Source organism: Thermobia domestica, chromosome 3 (assembly GCF_964235325.1).
Source record: "Thermobia domestica chromosome 3, izTheDome1.hap1.1, whole genome shotgun sequence".
Classification (NCBI taxonomy): domain Eukaryota; kingdom Metazoa; phylum Arthropoda; class Insecta; order Zygentoma; family Lepismatidae; genus Thermobia; species Thermobia domestica.
In genome coordinates this window covers 83617246-83635910 of record NC_137456.1, presented here as the reverse complement: position 1 = coordinate 83635910, position 18665 = coordinate 83617246, and the positions used below count along the sequence as shown (strand labels likewise).

The following is an 18665-nucleotide window of genomic DNA, read 5'->3' as shown; positions in this document are numbered from 1 at the left end:
AAAAAAAAACTTTTAGGTGCATTAAAACTTGTATGAGTCTCTATCTCACATTGAGAAATGAAATATCAATAATTTTGAGCGTTCAAATCACCAATCACGCACTACTCGTAGTGTCCAGAACATTTCGCTCCATTTAACTTAGTTTGTGTTTATATATATCTCTCTCTATATATATCTATATATATAACTATTGGTTTACAAAAAACCATTCATCGACTATATTTAGTTTGTAACTCTTCGCAGTTTATATCTGCACTCGCCCACTGCGATGTTTATACCCATTTAGGAATTTTGAAAATCATTTTCGCCAGAGGATGTTTCTCCTCTTAGACAGTCCATTTACGAATTTATTAACTGAGTAATTTCAAGTTACTTATTTGTTCAACACTGGGACACGTCATGAGACCTTTCCTTTAGATCACTTTTGGATATATGTATACATGGTTCGGATTTAAAAAAAAAAAAAACAATCTTCCACAGGTGTACAGAGTATGATGGTTCAAATGGAGGATGGAAAAAAAACTGGTCAAGTCACAGGACACATATGAAGGTGAGAAGGATTCACGGTGCACTTTCCACAATGGCTTTAGGTTGGTAGTTCAGGGTTAATATTCGTTGTGATATGAGTTACGTTTTGACCTGCCGTTACTTTTCAATACATGCCATTACATAATTACAGAAGTTGTCATTTACATTTATTCAAAATAAAAGGAAAATTACTTAAGTGCACGGCGGTATTCTTGACAAAATCTACATTCTTATTTTCGTCGGAAAACTCACTGGTAAACTATAGCAACCAATACACGTTTAGGGGGACAGACACGAGCGCTCTTACATATATTCATAATACATTTAATATCATACTTTTACTTTAAAATCATATTCACATACTAAGTACATATACATTCGACGTATTCATTTCTCTCTATATATATATATTTATTATAAATGCGCACACATTTAAATTAATCACCCCAACAATAATTTTTTAAAAGGTTGCAAACATTGTCCAAGAAAACAAATGACTTCCGACATTACATATGAAAAAGAAAATGAATTTTTTACCTGATACCGCGCGTCTATAAATTTTTCACCTTTATATAATCAACTCGTGTTTAAATCATGAAGAAAAAAAAACTTTGGAAGGCAGGCACGTAACATAGAGCATTTCTGAAGATATAACTAGATAACCTAAAATACAATTTCTGGGCCCAGATCAACTACGAGGTAAACAAAAACCAAAACGGAAGGAAAGTGACCAACGGATTAAAAAAATAACTTAAAGGGACGACGGTGAAAGAACGTAATTTAAGTGTCGTCAAATATGAAGTCTTTGTTCATTTCGGCGATAGGTCAAAATGTGATGGAGGACCCAATCATTATCTACTCTATCCATGAATCGTGTCTTGCAACGTCTCAGCTGGTAATTTCAGATCAGAGTTGTATGTTAAATAAATCGTAAGTAACAAGTTCAAAATCGGGGGGGGGGAGGTTGAAAAAATTAAAAAAAAACTTGAAGAAATGAAGACAGAGAGAGAGATAGAGAAGAAGGAAGACGAAGAATAGGGGCGCCAAAGACTTAAGTGAGAAATAACTAACGCTACAAAGATAGAAGTCGAATTTCGCTCTCAACAAAATCCATAGCCAAAATATTCTTAACATGCCAAAAGGGGTTCGGCTTACCAAATAACTAGCCGATAAAACTGTCTGCGAAGATGAGACAAGTCTGTGTCCACGATGGGATTTTCGGAAAGACAAAGGCTTTAGGGAAATCCCACCACTCACCGTATCCGGTCAACACCCTTGCAGACCCCGAAATCCTCCAGAAGGTTAGAGACGGCGTTAATTTAGGATTTCAAAAGAGGGGGAAAAAATCATCCGACCTCTTGGAAACTAGAAGATTCCAGGATAGTAATGAAATTAGAGTAATAGCTAAGATATCCCTAATTAGTGATTTGCCAAAATAAAAAAAATTAAATAAACTGAATTTTGGATCGGTGATTTCTATTGCCAAACTTCACCGATAGCTACCCTGCGCAGACACGCCACAGTCTGGGATGTCGTTAATTTCCCTCGTCTAATTAAACTAAGAAAAGAAATGAAAGTACTTAAAGGGACTAGGGGTCGACATCCGGGTACGCGATTAATAAATTTCAACAATTAACTGTTTTGATTCTGTAACCCTGTCAGAGCTGTCGCCTCCATGAACATTGCAAGCTTGCCCGAGTAGGTAACGTGAAGGAAAAAAAAATCTCACGGAGCAGGATATTCTATTCTAAAACTGACCAGAAAATATAATTCACTACAGCCCTGTTGTATAACTACTATTGTCTTTTCATAATTTATTATTCAATATGTCTAGTCAGCGATTATATGATGCTACCCATTCTATCAGATGGTATTACTATGGTTGATTATTATTATAACACATAAAACTACAAAGTATTACCATAGTCCGACTATATATCGCCCTCCTGTCCGCGTGATATCATGGTGCAGGGGTCAGAACCTGAGATGTTTGTAGTTACACATATCTATTCAATATTTATATATCAACACGCGGCGAAGTATTCACTGGGCTACTATATATTTAACTATATGGGTGTCCTATATTCTATATTCATTTACTACAATATTCATATACTTTATATTCATATTCACATTAATATTCATATCATCTTCATATCATCATTCTTTTCATTTGCCACGACGCTATATTCTACAAACACCCTGTTTCCTCTATCTACGCCCAGCCTATATACGCATTTCATCCTAACACTTTAAAATCTATAATCACTACAAACATTTCCCATTCCGATCACCGCACGACAACCTCACTCGAACCCAAGACTCTCATCCCACACACAATACTATGTAATACTCGGTAGCTTTATTAAGAAGAAAGAAAAAAAATCCTACGTATGTTCACTGAAAATAGAATTATCTGCGATAATGTTTAATGTTTATGAAATTCTGCAGCAACAATGGACTTCTGCAGCCACGAAGAAAAATGAACATTTAATATAATTTCAAAGCGAAGAACTAGCATCATATCGCCCGACTTCTGTTAAGAAATTACGGATTGTTTATCTACTTAAATATTTCGATTTCTAAACTGAGCAGAATGTTGTAATTTTCAGGAAATATTAATTTTGGGTCACTTAACCTAACTGTACATCCATATGGGCTGTGAATTATACCTTCTAGATTTTATTTCGAAAAGAAAGGTCAATTCCATGAAAACTAAATCACTAAGCACGTCGACATGAGAATGACGGTTAGTACTGACTTTCGACACTAGAGGCTAGCGATGATATAATCAACCCTTGAACAACCGAATGTGACCTTGTACACGGAATTATTGTACTATATTACGTTCACTCTTAAATATTGTGTATGAGTTCACTTAATGACGGAATAATAAAAATTTTATTGCATAGTAAATACTACACCGTCCATACTCAACCACCTCACACACTCTTTCATCACTTAACTACCACTACCACTGATACTAGAACATGTTTCTACATTACAAATATACACATACATGCCACATTCATACTACACACTACATTAATACATGTTATACTAATAAATATACACAGAAAACATTCATATTTTACCATGTTAAATCGGCTCTATGCAAGGTAACGAAAGGAAAGGGAAAGAAAGGAACAGGGCCAACTGGCCCTGTAGTTACTAAATCACATTCTTAACTGTTTAATCAATGCCCCCGAGGGGACATATCGAAGTATTAGCTAACAATAGGACCCCTGCCCTGAAGGGGCAGAAACCCGGAAACAAACTACATGTTCAACTCATCCCGCTGGAAGCCGTACTCCCAATTTGGGAGTGAGATAGGAGCCCTTTGCTTAATTTACACGTACATTGTGATTACTATTCTAACAACAACAGAATTAAATGCCGCCATGTATGTTAAAAAAAAATCACTCGCTAACTACATAAACAAATCTATAATGGACAGGTCTTGTAACCCTCAATTAGTAGGAAAATTGGGAGGTAGAAATATCAAGGGAAACACTGATCTTCAGAACCGGATTTAGGAAGAAAAACAGAAATCACAATACTTCGGGATCCTGTCCATAGCCATCGGTGGATGCAATCATGGCGTTCCTATATGGCACTTCCTATTTCTGCTTTTTTAGTCTGGTTTTTACTATGAAAAGCTAGCAAATTTATGGCTCCTTAGCTTCCTGCTTGGTAGTTATTCAACTATTATACTATTTTACCTTTTACTGCAGCTTTTCGAGCTCCCTTTTGACTTTTTATATCCTGGGAAGATCTTAGTCCGGCTGTTGTCAGTAAAATTCTTGCAAGGAATGGAATAATTGCGCCCTAATATCAAAGCGTGGGTTTATCAGCCAATCAAAACAAAGCATTTTGGCGGTGGGGCTTTGAAACGAATAAAATTTGGTAAAATCTGGATTAAACTAGATTTTAGAAGGACCTAGGTATCTAAAAGAGAGGTGAAGGGTGGTCCTGAAAATTCTGTCGAATTTTAGATTGGTTATTTGATCTGGAAAGTTCCGTCCAATAGTGGATCTATATTTTCGGATAGCACTGACACCGTAAGAATTGTAATAATCCATTTACATATACATATGCAAGACTTATAACTAATTTAAAATATAAATAAAGGTATTGATTCCCAAAACTAATCCGTAATGAATTTTTTTACAGTTTTCCATGTTAATTTGGAATAGAATAACGAACAATATTACGAATTATATGAACAGCCAGAAATTTTTTGTTAAACGTCAAGTACAGTCGGTGCAAAAAATTTCGGGCACCCTCCTGTTAAAAACATAATATCATTAGGCTGTAATGGCATATTACAGTTCCCCGGCGTCGTTAAAAAAAATTTTGTTTGAATAACAAAATTTTGTTGAATAGAATTAACATGTATTAATACTAATAAACTAACTACTCACTCATACTCTCATGCACTCAAATGAGACAGTGTAACATTCACTTTGGGTATTGAGATAGAAGTTTCCGTTTTTTGTCCTCAGTACAGTTGAAAAGCTTAAGATTTTGGAAATTGTGAGTTCACCTTTTAGGTAGCAGGAAAACACGAGGTAACCAGTTAGCAATGTTCCCATCGAAAGTGGGAAAATGTTCAATATCCCGGAGGGAAACTTTGGAACTCATGCTAACATAAGCAGGGGAATAGTTACTGGGAATTAACATATTATCCTGCACAATCGGAGTCGTCACCGGATTTACCACCGACGACGTCGTAGCGGTGTTATAATTACCCATATAATTAAAAGGGATTCTGTTGGTCGTATTGACTATGTTGGGCTCCATCCCCGGACCAATTGCACCCGTGAACAACGACTCAGAATGGTACCCATCTCCTCTTCCCGGCAACACGCTATGTGATTGTATACCTCCATGTAAGGAGGGAGCACTCACGCTAGTGACCGTAGTCGTCACAACACTCGACTGATTCGGCACACTATTGGAATTGAACCACAACTTTGGTTCTGACTGATGCATGGGGTAGTGCGTCGCAATATCCCGTGCATCAACTGACATTAAATTTTCTTTTCCTGCGCTACAGGTAGTTGTTATAGCAGGTAATATTTCTAAGGAATCGCTACCGGGGAAAGGATAGGTTACCTCTGATTTTCCGCGACTAGGTTTCGTTATTTCTTTTTGAATGTTTACTATTTCGTTCTGAATTTTCGAAATTTTTTGGTCAGTTACTTCCAGTTTGGTTTCCAATGATAAATCTGACAAGGTTGACTTTAAACTATCAATTTCGGCCTGCTGAGTTTCTAGTTTATGGTTGATCTTATGCAATTTGGTATCTACTTGTTTAAATTCGGAATTTACATGATCGAATTTACCCTCAGTCTCCTGCTGAAGTTGCTTTAAAGATTGCTGAGCCTCGCATCTGACCAAATCAATTTCAGTAGACATTTGCTCTCTCAACGTAGTTATTGAGGAAGCAAAGTCCGAACATATGTTGTCGATTTTCTGGGTTAGTACCTCGAATCGAGATTCGGTTTCTCGGTTCGAGGTGTCTATTTTCTCATTTATTTCATGTATTAGATTCTGATTCATTTGGGCCATATTTTTATTTATTTGTTCAGCGAACTGCTGAAATAAGGCAAACATATCAGACCCGCCCGATGATGCAACTTCCTTTGGGTTGGTTGTCTGATCGCGATTCAAATTACTTTGAGAATCACCAATGTGATCCCTATTCTTTTCGTCATCATCGAGGTCAGATATCTCCACTGGAGATATTTGACCTCGGTCCTTCGGGGTACTATACCCTCGCTCACCGTCTGAATCGGGATGTTCCTTTCCTTTTTCAGAGGATAAACTCATGGGTTCACGCGACTGGTGGAGCTTCCCCTCACATTCTTTGCAGTATTTAACTATTTCACCAGCCCGGACCTTTTCTGCATTTTCAGCAGTATCCTCTAAATTAATACAACTGAAATGGATCCATTTCAGCCCACATTCGTGACACCTCACTAGCCTACGAGAGACGCGAGCTCTTTTCTCACTACTTTCTAAAGTACATTGCGTACATGAGACTTCCGCGTTCTCGTGTGATACTACTTCCCTATTGGTTGTCATAGTTTCCATATAAAAAGACACAATATAAACACATGCAATTATATCCTTATAAACTAACAATACTTGTTAATCAGGTACTATTCATAAATTAAGGGACTCCTATCTAATTCCCTCCTTGGGTCAACTTCCAGCATTTTCAAATTTTAGAAGTCACTTTAGCAAATTCCTTCATTTCCCCCTTTCTACAGAGAGAGACAAAGATAGCAGAACAGCCAATGACTATTATTATTTAATCCCACTGTAACTTTTTAATTATGCACTTTTGTGGCCAAGTCAATATGTGCTCGATCCTAAACAGTGTTTAATAAATAATTTCAGATTCGTTACCAGGGAAAACAATTGTTTCCATGGTAACTGTCCGATGTCAACGGTCGCCAATTTTGAAAGAAAACTTTAGTCCGTTGCCATAGAAACCGCCGTTTCCAGGGCAACAAGTCCTGTCATGGTTAGCCAATATTGAAAGAAAACGTTAAAATAATAATAATAATAATAATAATAAAGTGCCAAATGTACTGGAGAGAAGTCGCTAAAATTAATTCTCTTTAACGAGGACGATTTACGAAACATCATCTACTAATTGAAGTCATGATTATTTTCCAATACGGTAAATTTCAATAAACTTTCTTGTTATCGTTAATTATTCCATATCGGACTCCCGAAGAAAACTCATCTAAACAACTTATTGACCGTGCCAATAGCGACTACTCTCAATCATGACTTCGTTTTCTTTCATTTAGAAATAGAAAAGAAAGAGAAGAAAGTAGAAGGGTAAAAGAAGGAGGTAGGAAAAGAAGAAAGAAAAGAAATAGGGTATAAACCAGATTACTGGATAATTCCGGAAATATAGTAAAAGGTCGGGAAAGTCGTTGAAAGATGAATCATTCTAAATGTTATTAACGACTAATCAATTTTGGAATGCTTCGGAATAGACACATGTTCCCTCATACCACCCAGACCTAGCTCCAGGCACCACGATCATGGGGTTGCCCAGACCTAGACCTGGGAAATGAGAAAAGTGAAATTTAATTCTTTGTACTGTTATTCCAACCGGTAATTGATAACCATCCAGCATCTGAACTCTGTTCTCTAGGATCGACCACACATATGAATTAGCCAAGAGGAAAAAAAAAATCAGACTTATAAACTCAATATGAATTCATGTATCGCATCAATAAGAATTTCAACTTCCTGGAAGAAAGATGTCGTATTTAGGCTAATCCTGCTATTTTTGTTTCACTCCTAGAGCCGATTTAAACCATTAGTGACGGTCCTTCATGACCTAAGTTATTTACCTTAACATATACGTTAAAACATGACACATATATTACAGATGTTAATATGACAAAGGATATCACTAAAATTACCTAAATTAAATCTATCATGCATTCACACACTCACTCACTCAGGACAGTGTATATATGGTTAAAGGAAACCAACTAACTACAAAATTACAAATAATTTATTACATCCATAGTGAAAAGAAAAGACAAACAGATAATTATGAAGAAAATATTACAAGCACAAGTTATTGGTTATAGATTAATAGAGTACATAGTGTTATATTCTAGTAAAATTTTATATATTCAGTCATCTTGACAAATAAAAATAATTACATATATCGTATCTTAGGCATGCTAAATCAAAATTAGGATTAGCGACATACGCAAAAAAAAAACACTTATTTCACTTTAAAAAAAATATTGGACAAAGAGGAAAGAAAGAAAAAAAAAACTTTTAGGTGCATTAAAACTTGTATGAGTCTCTATCTCACATTGAGAAATGAAATATCAATAATTTTGAGCGTTCAAATCACCAATCACGCACTACTCGTAGTGTCCAGAACATTTCGCTCCATTTAACTTAGTTTGTGTTTATATATATCTCTCTCTATATATATCTATATATATAACTATTGGTTTACAAAAAACCATTCATCGACTATATTTAGTTTGTAACTCTTCGCAGTTTATATCTGCACTCGCCCACTGCGATGTTTATACCCATTTAGGAATTTTGAAAATCACTTTCGCCAGAGGATGTTTCTCCTCTTAGACAGTCCATTTACGAATTTATTAACTGAGTAATTTCAAGTTACTTATTTGTTCAACACTGGGACACGTCATGAGACCTTTCCTTTAGATCACTTTTGGATATATGTATACATGGTTCGGATTTAAAAAAAAAAAAAAAAAAAAAAAAAAACAATCTTCCACAGGTGTACAGAGTATGATGGTTCAAATGGAGGATGGAAAAAAAACTGGTCAAGTCACAGGACACATATGAAGGTGAGAAGGATTCACGGTGCACTTTCCACAATGGCTTTAGGTTGGTAGTTCAGGGTTAATATTCGTTGTGATATGAGTTACGTTTTGACCTGCCGTTACTTTTCAATACATGCCATTACATAATTACAGAAGTTGTCATTTACATTTATTCAAAATAAAAGGAAAATTACTTAAGTGCACGGCGGTATTCTTGACAAAATCTACATTCTTATATTCGTCGGAAAACTCACTGGTAAACTATAGCAACCAATACACGTTTAGGGGGACAGACACGAGCGCTCTTACATATATTCATAATACATTTAATATCATACTTTTACTTTAAAATCATATTCACATACTAAGTACATATACATTCGACGTATTCATTTCTCTCTCTATATATATATTTATTATAAATGCGCACACATTTAAATTAATCACCCCAACAATAATTTTTTAAAAGGTTGCAAACATTGTCCAAGAAAACAAATGACTTCCGACATTACATATGAAAAAGAAAATGGATTTTTTACCTGATACCGCGCGTCTATAAATTTTTCACCTTTATATAATCAACTCGTGTTTAAATCATGAAGAAAAAAAAAACTTTGGAAGGCAGGCACGTAACATAGAGCATTTCTGAAGATATAACTAGATAACCTAAAATACAATTTCTGGGCCCAGATCAACTACGAGGTAAACAAAAACCAAAACGGAAGGAAAGTGACCAACGGATTAAAAAAAATAACTTAAAGGGACGACGGTGAAAGAACGTAATTTAAGTGTCGTCAAATATGAAGTCTTTGTTCATTTCGGCGATAGGTCAAAATGTGATGGAGGACCCAATCATTATCTACTCTATCCATGAATCGTGTCTTGCAACGTCTCAGCTGGTAATTTCAGATCAGAGTTGTATGTTAAATAAATCGTAAGTAACAAGTTCAAAATCGGGGGGGGGGGAGGTTGAAAAAATTAAAAAAAAACTTGAAGAAATGAAGACAGAGAGAGAGATAGAGAAGAAGGAAGACGAAGAATAGGGGCGTCAAAGACTTAAGTGAGAAATAACTAACGCTACAAAGATAGAAGTCGAATTTCGCTCTCAACAAAATCCATAGCCAAAATATTCTTAACATGCCATAAGGGGTTCGGCTTACCAAATAACTAGCCGATAAAACTGTCTGCGAAGATGAGACAAGTCTGTGTCCACGATGGGATTTTCGGAAAGACAAAGGCTTTAGGGAAATCCCACCACTCACCGTATCCGGTCAACACCCTTGCAGACCCCGAAATCCTCCGGAAGGTTAGAGACGGCGTTAATTTAGGATTTCAAAAGAGGGGGAAAAAATCATCCGACCTCTTGGAAACTAGAAGATTCCAGGATAGTAATGAAATTAGAGTAATAGCTAAGATATCCCTAATTAGTGATTTGCCAAAATAAAAAAATTAAATAAACTGAATTTTGGATCGGTGATTTCTATTGCCAAACTTCACCGATAGCTACCCTGCGCAGACACGCCACAGTCTGGGATGTCGTTAATTTCCCTCGTCTAATTAAACTAAGAAAAGAAATGAAAGTACTTAAAGGGACTAGGGGTCGACATCCGGGTACGCGATTAATAAATTTCAACAATTAACTGTTTTGATTCTGTAACCCTGTCAGAGCTGTCGCCTCCATGAACATTGCAAGCTAGCCCGAGTAGGTAACGTGAAGGAAAAAAAAATCTCACGGAGCAGGATATTCTATTCTAAAACTGACCAGAAAATATAATTCACTACAGCCCTGTTGTATAACTACTATTGTCTTTTCATAATTTATTATTCAATATGTCTAGTCAGCGATTATATGATGCTACCCATTCTATCAGATGGTATTACTATGGTTGATTATTATTATAACACATAAAACTACAAAGTATTACCATAGTCCGACTATATATCGCCCTCCTGTCCGCGTGATATCATGGTGCAGGGGTCAGAACCTGAGATGTTTGTAGTTACACATATCTATTCAATATTTATATATCAACACGCGGCGAAGTATTCACTGGGCTACTATATATTTAACTATATGGGTGTCCTATATTCTATATTCATTTACTACAATATTCATATACTTTATATTCATATTCACATTAATATTCATATCATCTTCATATCATCATTCTTTTCATTTGCCACGACGCTATATTCTACAAACACCCTGTTTCCTCTATCTACGCCCAGCCTATATACGCATTTCATCCTAACACTTTAAAATCTATAATCACTACAAACATTTCCCATTCCGATCACCGCACGACAACCTCACTCGAACCCAAGACTCTCATCCCACACACAATACTATGTAATACTCGGTAGCTTTATTAAGAAGAAAGAAAAAAAATCCTACGTATGTTCACTGAAAATAGAATTATCTGCGATAATGTTTAATGTTTATGAAATTCTGCAGCAACAATGGACTTCTGCAGCCACGAAGAAAAATGAACATTTAATATAATTTCAAAGCGAAGAACTAGCATCATATCGCCCGACTTCTGTTAAGAAATTACGGATTGTTTATCTACTTAAATATTTCGATTTCTAAACTGAGCAAAATGTTGTAATTTTCAGGAAATATTAATTTTGGGTCACTTAACCTAACTGTACATCCATATGGGCTGTGAATTATACCTTCTAGATTTTATTTCGAAAAGAAAGGTCAATTCCATGAAAACTAAATCACTAAGCACGTCGACATGAGAATGACGGTTAGTACTGACTTTCGACACTAGAGGCTAGCGATGATATAATCAACCCTTGAACAACCGAATGTGACCTTGTACACGGAATTATTGTACTATATTACGTTCACTCTTAAATATTGTGTATGAGTTCACTTAATGACGGAATAATAAAAATTTTATTGCATAGTAAATACTACACCGTCCATACTCAACCACCTCACACACTCTTTCATCACTTAACTACCACTACCACTGATACTAGAACATGTTTCTACATTACAAATATACACATACATGCCACATTCATACTACACACTACATTAATACATGTTATACTAATAAATATACACAGAAAACATTCATATTTTACCATGTTAAATCGGCTCTATGCAAGGTAACGAAAGGAAAGGGAAAGAAAGGAACAGGGCCAACTGGCCCTGTAGTTACTAAATCACATTCTTAACTGTTTAATCAATGCCCCCGAGGGGACATATCGAAGTATTAGCTAACAATAGGACCCCTTCCCTGAAGGGGCAGAAACCCGGAAACAAACTACATGTTCAACTCATCCCGCTGGAAGCCGTACTCCCAATTTGGGAGTCAGATAGGAGCCCTTTGCTTAATTTACACGTACATTGTGATTACTATTCTAACTACAACAGAATTAAATGCCGCCATGTATGTTAAAAAAAAAATCACTCGCTAACTACATAAACAAATCTATAATGGACAGGTCTTGTAACCCTCAATTAGTAGGAAAATTGGGAGGTAGAAATATCAAGGGAAACACTGATCTTCAGAACCGGATTTAGGAAGAAAAACAGAAATCACAATACTTCGGGATCCTGTCCATAGCCATCGGTGGATGCAATCATGGCGTTCCTATATGGCACTTCCTATTTCTGCTTTTTTAGTCTGGTTTTTACTATGAAAAGCTAGCAAATTTATGGCTCCTTAGCTTCCTGCTTGGTAGTTATTCAACTATTATACTATTTTACCTTTTACTGCAGCCTTTCGAGCTCCCTTTTGACTTTTTATATCTTGGGAAGATCTTAGTCCGGCTGTTGTCAGTAAAATTCTTGCAAGGAATGGAATAATTGCGCCCTAATATCATAGCGTGGGTTTATCAGCCAATCAAAACAAAGCATTTTGGCGGTGGGGCTTTGAAACGAATAAAATTTGGTAAAATCTGGATTAAACTAGATTTTAGAAGGACCTAGGTATCTAAAAGAGAGGTGAAGGGTGGTCCTGAAAATTCTGTCGAATTTTAGATTGGTTATTTGATCTGGAAAGTTCCGTCCAATAGTGGATCTATATTTTCGGATAGCACTGACACCGTAAGAATTGTAATAATCCATTTACATATACATATGCAAGACTTATAACTAATTTAAAATATAAATAAAGGTATTGATTCCCAAAACTATAATCCGTAATGAATTTTTTTACAGTTTTCCATGTTAATTTGGAATAGAATAACGAACAATATTACGAATTATATGAACAGCCAGAAATTTTTTGTTAAACGTCAAGTACAGTCGGTGCAAAAAATTTCGGGCACCCTCCTGTTAAAAACATAATATCATTAGGCTGTAATGGCATATTACAAATTTAACGTGATTACACTAGCCTAACTAGCCCTTTGGAAAAGAAAATAATGCATATCATGCAACTACCCCACGGAATTGAGCACCGAATATAGAGCCCTCTCATTCACGAGGCGCTAACATACGTGCTCAAAACTAAAAGCAAAAATAAATCTATAAACGAATGAATATTCCTTGGTAAATCCTTAGGCTTTCACTTCTTGTGTGGACCTCTGCGGTTTCCCAATTCCGTAAGCTTTACGTATGTGGATTTCCTGGCATCTCCATCCCCCTTTGAAATCCTTTATTGTAATTTTCTTTCTGTGACCCATAGAGACTTAAGATTGCAACTGTTCAGTAACTATAACAGACGTTGGGTAAGCGAAAGTACGATCCTAGCTGTTTTACGACTTAACCCATAACATGTCCATTGAAGCTCGTGAGCTGATGCTGAGGCAGGCGGGACTTCCTTCGTGGTATAGACCAAGGGGTGCTACCCCAACCTGGTTCTAAGAGTAGCATTACCCTACCAGCTGCACTTTTTCTCGCAGTCCACGCTGAATCCGGGCGACAGTGTCATAATGGCCGGCTACGATGTACTCGATATCTGAATGACGTAAAAAGATTGGATTAAGAACCAACTATCGAATCGAGGTGGGCGTCCTCCAGGTGATCCCCCGCCAGGAGTTCGTGGAATGGATCTTTTACGGGGAGGATTATACGAAATACTGAGTCTTCATTACGACAACACTTTGTCCACCTCTTTCCACTATTCTCAGTGGTGTTAGTGTATAGACCTGGGACAGCTTTAGTGTTTTTGGAACTTAAAGAGTATAATGGAAATGTAATCTAAAGTGTGTTATGGAAACGTGGTGTTATATGAAAACGGTTTTCCAGAACGAATATGTTCTTTTTCAGTGTTTTTTTTGTCTGTATGCTTCGTGCCTGAAAAATGTAGAGTTGCTGTAAATAAAATGCATTGTGAGATTCAGTGAACGCTTTGTTACTATCTTATTCTCAGTCTGGTATATCCGTTCGCAGTGTAAGTTTATTTATTAAGGATGTAATCATAAATGTAAGGGAAGGTACAATATTTTTAAGCATGACTATACTTTTAGTCCTCCATAATGTAGTAATCCTGGGCGCCACGCCACTGTGCAGGTGCCACTATTACCAAGCTGGTACGTCTGTGCTAAACGACACGCATCTAGATCTTGTACACTATGTTTAGTTCAATCATAATACTATAGCATATACTACACGGAGTAAAATGCATATATGTAGTTGGTAAGTAGGAGTAATTAAGTGTGAACAACTATCCAAGCCAAAAGGGAGTGGGAAGGTGGAATTAATCTTATTTGTATAGAATGGTAATACTGAGATATGTGATGTAGTAGGAAAATACACGTTTGCCTCATAAGGTAGAACTGTTGTTGAGAGAATTATTATTTCAAAACCTAGAAGAAAATAAAACAAAATAGAATAATTTGAGCACTACAACCTGCAATTGGAATATAATCACATAAAAAAACATAAATGGGAGTGGTAATGGAATTAGATGTGACCTTGATTAACTGACATTAATGGGCATAAATGGCGATTAACCAAAGGTAAGAACCACTAAGGTATGACTTAATCTTACACAAGCTATGAGGTACTGATCACGTCTGTTGATTTGCATCTAAGTTCATTTGAGACACTGGTCTCGTTTAAAAATAAAAAAGGGGAGTCCTCCTGTTATAACTAGTTCAATTGAACAACAATCCCCCCCAATGTTTCACTTTTGACGAAGTTTACTTTTCTTAAGTGCCTTTACTCATAATCTAGGTTAACGCTAGTAGAACCCACGTATGCTCACGGAAAGTTCATTCACATACTTCGACGTTGGGAATGAAAAACAACACACCTGTTTCAAACTTTCTAGCATTCTGAGACACCGCATGTCAAGTGGTCAACTCTAATCACACAGAACACAAATCAATGTGTACTGTCGGAGAATGTAATAGTTCTCATTAACGCATCACTAGTATAGAATAATATTTCTGAATATCCAAACAAAATTACAATCAAGTATTCTGGTAATTGGTCGCGCAGGACGGAATAATAATACGCGAAAGAACCTTACTATACTTGGGTACTAGGCACACACTTCGTTAATCCCATCTACGCAGTTCGGAGTTAAACTCCAATTCTCTTATTGAGTGGTCGAAAGAACTTTCAAAGAAGTGAAATAGAAACCTCCAAACTTTTGTGATAATTCACTGTCGCTTTAAGCACTTCGATTATGTTTCACTAATATCGTCACATGAACAGAGCAATGGTTAAACAGTCCGTCGATTGGTAAACCCACCGTATTTCTAATACCGGAGCAGACTACACTAACAGCCTTTGAGTCAATAGGTATTGATGATTACAGTCCCTCACACAGCCATTCACCACTTAAATCGTAACATGATTAACTATAAATTGTCTATTCTTCGAGAAAAAATGTCTACTAACAATAAGAACGGTTCCAACAACAGCTAGTTCCACTAATTACAGCCAAGCTCTTGAGGCATGAAAGGAATAGTATGATATCTTTTTCAAATTCTTCACCTGAATCATTTCCAAAAGGATTAAACACCTTTAGACAACTGTGACATATGTCAAACTGAGCTCTTGTCAGTAGAAGAGCGCTAATGTTGTAAGAAATAAGGAAATCTTTCTTTCATTGTAAAGTCCTCGTGTGAGGATTCTCTAGGTTGCATCCTGAGTTTTGTAAAACTGGTTACATATTAACTCTTTATACTTATAGACATTGCTTAAAGTTTGTAACCAGTTAACAGTTTTGTAACAGCTACTGATGTCATAACCAGATTATGTCGTTTGATGTTAATAAATAACCCATTGCTTTTATCTAAGCGTTCCAGTAGGATTATTGTAAACTAGCGTATTGTATTATAGGACTATGCCTGTCTAAAGTTAGGCAGTCACATTTGTTGTTTTCTTCCGCTGATGTAATAATGTTGGTAATGAAATTGTTAATGCACTACTAATAATACCCATAACAGGTAATAATATCTTTCATTGTAACGTAATATTATAAACGGGAGCATTCCCGTAATTATTAGATCGGCTAGCCAGGATACGGGGACAGCCTGTACTAACTTCTGATGACTTACTGTTCTGTAATTTTGTCTGTTAATGTGATCTTGTCCCTGACTGGTATGCCAAGAAGGTATTATGATGAAAGGTCACCTTACAAAAATAATCATGATTAAAACGTGTTGTACTGCTCCACAGACATTTCTTTCAATTATGATAAAATAGGTAAATTTTAGGTAAACTTATGGTAGTTTGTTACTATTTGTAAATAGAACATTAGTAATGCAAACCTTTAATGCATACCTGCTATATATACTAATTTTAAAAATAAAAAGCTACTTTAAATTATGAGCTCTGTGTTCCAGAAAGGTATTGAGCTTTTAAACCATGTATATGTTGCTGTCTTAATACTTGGGTTATCTTATGGCTACTGCAAATGCATGAACTCTAATATAAAGACAAAGTGCTTGTAAGACCTTTCATCAAGAAGGCTATTGCAAGCAATCATGTCAATCCTTCAAGGATTGGCCACTTTTGCCTTAACTCCGTCGACACTTTAACCTGATCTTCTGTCTCAAACATTTGATAATGCGTATTAATACTAACGGCAAGATGGCTAGTGATTCATTTCCGTTCTTTTTGTTTGAATTTACTGTTTCTTTCCGAGTGACTATGGAAAGCAAGAAGTAAACTTAACCTTGAGGATATGCCATTTAAGAATAGAATAAAACATTTCCACTCTATTCTTGAATATTTTCTCTTGCCTTATCCGGTGTTCCCTTTAACAGTCTGCTTGGCCGTGAATATTTATTTGCAAGGGTCATGCATAAGTATTACACCTCTTTTCTAAGAGGAGATAACTTTTGACATTTTTCTTTTTATTGTTTTCTTTTTTTTAAATGAGTCGAGGAAAATTTGTTACATAAGGCGCCTAAGCCTGATGGCCGGCTTTCGATTTCTGAATTCTGAACTCCGCGCTCATTATGGGGAACTTGGATTCATTAATGGAACGGAGAAGGTTGGGAATGAACGTATCGGGAAACTAATTATTTACTTATGTTAGCCTGGTTAAATGGGCCTACTGCCGGCTGAAGCACAGAGGGGGTTTCAGGACTAAGGAAATTATGCATAAATAATTAAAATAAACCATGTCCTGTTAAACAAAATGGTTACAACAAAGGAAGTGAAAAAAGAAATATATAAAACGTGTAATATCAAAAACATCCTTGGCGAAGCATTTCTGTAGCGAATAAAGCCGGCTGGATTAGCTATCAAGCCACAAGGTAGAAACGAGACGCTAGTGTAGCTTGGTTGGATGCACTTCATATTCCAGCTCCCACCACGATTCTTTGCCGTTTTACCCCACTCCAACTCCAAGTCCTCTATTTTATTCTTGTTCAAGGTCGACCTTGAACAGGTGCTATATAAAGACTCGAAAACGGTCTTGATTAGTTCCGGTCATCAGTTTTAACCGTCTTTCAAGACGAACAGACGTCTTCGAAGCAGTCTCCGATACCAGTCAGGTATGATAGGACTTAGCCTCTGCGCTGAGTTTTTCTGTAACATGTAGAGTCGGACTTAGAATCAGCAATCAGCCTCGCCCTTCACATAGCCTGGGTCAGACAGACTTCTATGTCCCTTCGGTATAGTTTGAATCTTTTATGATTTTTCCTCTTTTTCGCGAATTTTGAACAACGAGTTAAAGGAATAATTGAGTAGTGGACGTATTATATAATAGCCGTTTGGAATAGTCAAAGACTAAATGCTAGACTTTAACGTTATTATATCAAGAAATCATGACACTTGTAAGGATCTAGTGTTCACACCATTATGTTTCCTTTCTTGTACTCGTTCTGAATAACTATTCTATTATTGTAATAAACTCTAGTATTCTGAAATTTCTCTCTTCATTGAACTTCTTCTACAGTAGAACGGATACTGGGTAGATTTAGGTACAAACAATAAATACCTGAGCTACGACTTCGATACATTTTCTCTTTAAGCTTTACTTCATACCAGCGAATCGAAGAGGATAGGAATATCTGAGATCATATACGGGATGTTAAGTAATTACAGTCTCGTCTGGCTGTAAGAAGAAAGAGAGGGAGATCGATTTGTAACTCCCTACAAGGCAAGGCTCTTTGATGAAAATTGTCTTAAATGGAAGAGTGCGTGCTCACGCTTTGCCACGAATACACACTGTGGTTTCTATCACACTCATTAGTTACGATGGAGCCCGCGAAGTGTTAGTGATCGGCTACCGACTTACAACCGGTGGACCGCGCCACCCTACACCCACCTAACAGTAACAGTTTGGTGGAGTTTTGCCGGGTATAAACGGTAAACTCTACCCTGTACCCCCCGTAACCGTAACAATATAATGTACA

The 18665-nt window shown here is 36.4% G+C and overlaps 1 protein-coding gene across 1 annotated transcript in view; it reads left to right on the top strand.

The window, feature by feature from the left end:
* The window catches only part of LOC145680558 (uncharacterized), a 77302-nt gene that overhangs the window by 18050 nt on the left and 40587 nt on the right, over window positions 1–18665 (top strand). The window lies entirely within an intron of this gene.